Here is a 4,248-nt window from a genome sequence, read left to right on the forward strand (position 1 = left end):
AGCAGGAATCTTGACCTTCAGACTGAACTGACCAACAGAATCAGAAAAGCAGCTAGAATGTTGGGCTATGACAGAAACGTGCATGGAATAACAGCAAACGATCAGCTAAGGTGAAGATGCAAATCTACGAGGCTTGTGTGCTGTCATCCCTGCTTTATGGTTGAGAAACATGGACTACAGATGCTAGGCACATCAAGAGACTGACCAGCTTCCACATGAGATGTCTGCGTAAGATTCTGAAAATAAAGGGAAGACAACACTGAACATAGAGGTACTGGAGCATGCAGGACAGACACACTTAGAAACCACTATCAAGAAGAGGAGGTTGGGGTGGATCAGCCATGTCAGGATAATGGGAGAAGACTGTATCCCAAGAATATTTTGTATAGTGAGTTTCGAGATGCATCTAGAAAGCAGGGTCACCCTCTATGGCAGTACCACTACATGTGCAAAAATAATATGAAGTTGTTCAGTATCAACATAGAAAGCTAAGAGAAGTGCACAGAATCCCATCCATTCTGAAGGGAACATCTGACACTGGGTGCAGCTCAACATGAAGCAGCTTTGATCCAGAGAATGAAAGCAAAGTGAAAAAGAAGAAAGCAGCACGCTTTAAACTTGGAGTCTAACTCAGACAACACATGGATCTGTGAAACTTGTATTAAGATGTGTTGTTCTTGAATTAGGGTTATTAGCTACAAATGGATTCACCATGCATTTGTCTAGACCTCTTATGTCTCAAGAATCAACAGTTGCCTACTATAAAAACCTATCTTGGTTATGTGGTAACCTTGCATCAGGACTAGTGTCTCCTTTTTCTTGGGGAAAAAAAATTGAAATAAAGTTCTAATGAATTGGAAATAACATTGTAATGTGCATTTGGCATTTTACCTTTCTGAATTCTTGGTGTAAGTGCTGAGGTGATGCTTTATGTACACTCACAGGTCCATCTTCCTAAGTCATGACCAGGGATCTGGGTTTTCTGTTTCCTGCGGAAAAACATAAAAAAACACGGATTTTCCCTTTAACTGAGAAACATGTGGATTTTTCATTTTAACAGAGAAACATGTGGATTTCCACTTTTGTAGAGAGCTCTCTGCAGGCTGTCAGAGTTCCAGCCTGCAAGGGGCTGGGGGGAGCAGGAGAAGGGCAGTCAGACAGGGGACGCCATGTGTACGTGCACACTCACACATGCAGATGGCTCCCAGGCAGCCTGGAAAGCAGCTCCCGAGGGAAGGATGTGAAACATAAATAATTACTATCATCATCTCAAGACCTTGGAAGAGTATCACTAACAGTGCCTCTGGAAGATCCTCTACATCAACTGGGAAGATCACAGCATAAATGCCAGTGTCCTCGCTGAAGTCAATGTTACTAGCATTGCGGCACTGATCCTCAAGCACCAAGTTTACTGAACAATGACATTGTGTGAGGTTGCCTGACTCCCATCTTCTAAAACAAGTGCTCTTCCCCTGACTTAGTAACAGCCTAAGATCTCACGGTGGCCAGGGGAAACATGACAAGGACACTTTGAAGGTATACCTCAAGAAAGCAGATACCAACATTAAGAGTTGGGAGGAGCTGGCTGCCAACTGAATCCCTGGCAGTGCAACCTCAACCAAGTGGCAGTCTGTTTTGAGGTAGTATCTTGCCCTCGAAACACAGAAGAGAGTGTGGAAGAAGGAAAAGGAGAAGAATCCCATCCTGCAGTCTACTCTGCCCTGAAGAAAGACCTGCAGCTCTTGTGGATGAATCTGTGGCTCAAGGACAGGACTCTTAAGTCACCTCAAGACCTATCAGTGAGCCATGGTCGAGCTCATCCTTGAATTGAGGAATCACTGATGACAACCCTTTGGTTTTGACATTAGCAAGTCTCTAGACTAGAAGGTGCATCTGTTGCGGTGTTACTGCAGATTATTCCAATGTGGCCCCAAAGCAGTTGTAACTCTGTACATTAGTCCTCCAGAGCAGGTGGCCATTTTTCTTAAGTCTCCAACAAACACAACCACAGATTGTAAAAACCAGCTGCTGGGGAATCTTATAGGAATGTTAAGCCCTCCTGAAATCACTGTGCTTGCCAGATCTGTTTTCCTTGAGTTCTTCAGCAGAGTTCACACACTTAAAAGGGGTAGGATGACAGAAAATGTAGCCCCAATATTCTACTCAGTTCTTATACCCAAAATACTGGTATTTTATGAAGTGTGTATATTCCCCTCCACATATATGCATGGAGGAGGGATTCTATCTACAGAGAAGACAGCTTGTCTTCTGTCCAATGCTTGCCTTTAGCTCCGATAAAAGGCCTGAGGTGAATCTTGTGGGATTTCAAAATTCTCAGGATGTGCTACATGGAACCAGTTGGTTTCGTCAAGAGATTTCCATACTGAAACCCAAAGGAGAAACCAGAAGAGATTAATATCCCTTAGAGGGTCATATTTACATATTCAGTTTTCCATTTCACATTGACATACTTCCTCTAGGAATTCATCCATGTTAGAGTTCTTTAACACAAACTAATAGCTAACTAACTCTACCTACCTACCTTGTCTGTATACACTGGTCTGAACTGTCCAAAAAACATTTGCTGAAATGCACAAACATTTTTTATTTAGATAATTGTAATTTGTTAAGGGGTAGTAGGGATCAATTTACTCAACTTAGAATTTTTAGCATCAGGATATTCAAGCTGGGTTCCAGTCAGCCACCATATATGGTCCACCCGGAAATATGAATCTAATAGGATCTTTGCAGTCGAGAAGCCGGTGGGACTGAGAGAGCAGAAAGTAGGAGCATCCATATACATTTAGATCCTCTGAAGATTACAGGATGTCATGAATCTAGGTTCTGTACTTAGTTTCCTTCTTTTTAAAGAAAAAAAAGAGAGAGACAGCAAGAACAGGAGAACAAAAGAGAATAACGACTTTTATCTGCACGAAAATGAAGTTAATGATGCCATAAATCAGGGCCATTTTAATGTATGGTAATAATTGTCTTAGTTCTGGGAAATCCTCTCCTGACTGTTAAACTTAAATGTTCTTTCCTATGTTACTGCCCAATGACTCAGTTCTTTCTTACAAACCACAATAATATAATATCAGAGACACCTTTAAAATGGGAAAACAAAGTAAGTTTATGAAAAGTACTGCCCAAACTCTTTGTTTCTTCTTAACTGATGAGTACCATAGATACTTCTGTATTTAAAAATTTAACAGAAGTGATGTAAATGCACAAAATATAGCTCCAATATCTATCTTTGAGAAAAATGGTTTCTAGACTGTTTGACTGTCTATATTTCCCTGAGTCTTAGGAAATTTCCCTGAGACTTGTGAATACAACCAACACAGGGTTATATCTACTTAAGAAAGAAATATAATTTTTTCTTCGGCCACTTAATTCAAGGTTGAGAAAATTACTCTTAATTTATGTTTGTACATGAAGGCAGAATCCAATTCTATATACTTAATGATAGCAGTAACCACTGAAAGGTGAAGCACTCCTAGGAGGCTTATATCCTTTAAAAATCAATGAGACTAAATTACTCATCAATTTCACCACTGAAATGAATGATGAGCTCCTTTTCATTGAATCATAGAAAATTAGGGTTGGAAGGGACCTCAGGAAGTCATCTAGTCCAATCCCTTGCTCAAAGCAGGACCATCCCCAACTAGATCATCCTAGCCAAGGCTTTGTCTAGCTCGGTCTTAAAAACCTCCAAGGATGGAAAGTCCACAGCCTCTCTGGGTAACCTGTTCCAGTGTTTTACTACCCTCCTAGGCTAGGGACAGACATTGCACATAAACTAGTTTAAGTTACCAGAAACTGGTTTAAACGTGTAACAGATGTTCAGTGCACATAAACCAGTTTGAAAATGGCTGAAACTGGTTTGAGATAAACATGGTTGAATGTAGTATCAGACTCAACTGATTTGGATCAAACCGGTTTATGCAATGTCTGTCCCAGACCTCTTTCTGGTTTAAGTTAAACCAGACTCCCCAAGCATCCCTACATGCTCTCTGGGCTGGGCTGTCTGCTCCACAGCAGAGCTGGCCCCTCCCCTCTGCTTCCTGGCTTCCCCCTGCTCCCCCCACTACCCCCTCACCATTCTCTGCTAAGCAGGGATTCCCCACTCCCTCTGCCTTACACAGACACCTCTCAGCACTAGCTAGCATACCACGTGCTGGCTATGGTCTGCGCTGCGGGACACCAGCCTACCAACTGTTGACGCTGACTTAGTGCAGAGTCACTTGG

This window comes from Alligator sinensis, unplaced genomic scaffold (genome assembly GCF_000455745.1).
Source record: "Alligator sinensis unplaced genomic scaffold, ASM45574v1 scaffold745_1, whole genome shotgun sequence".
In the NCBI taxonomy this organism is placed as follows: domain Eukaryota; kingdom Metazoa; phylum Chordata; order Crocodylia; family Alligatoridae; genus Alligator; species Alligator sinensis.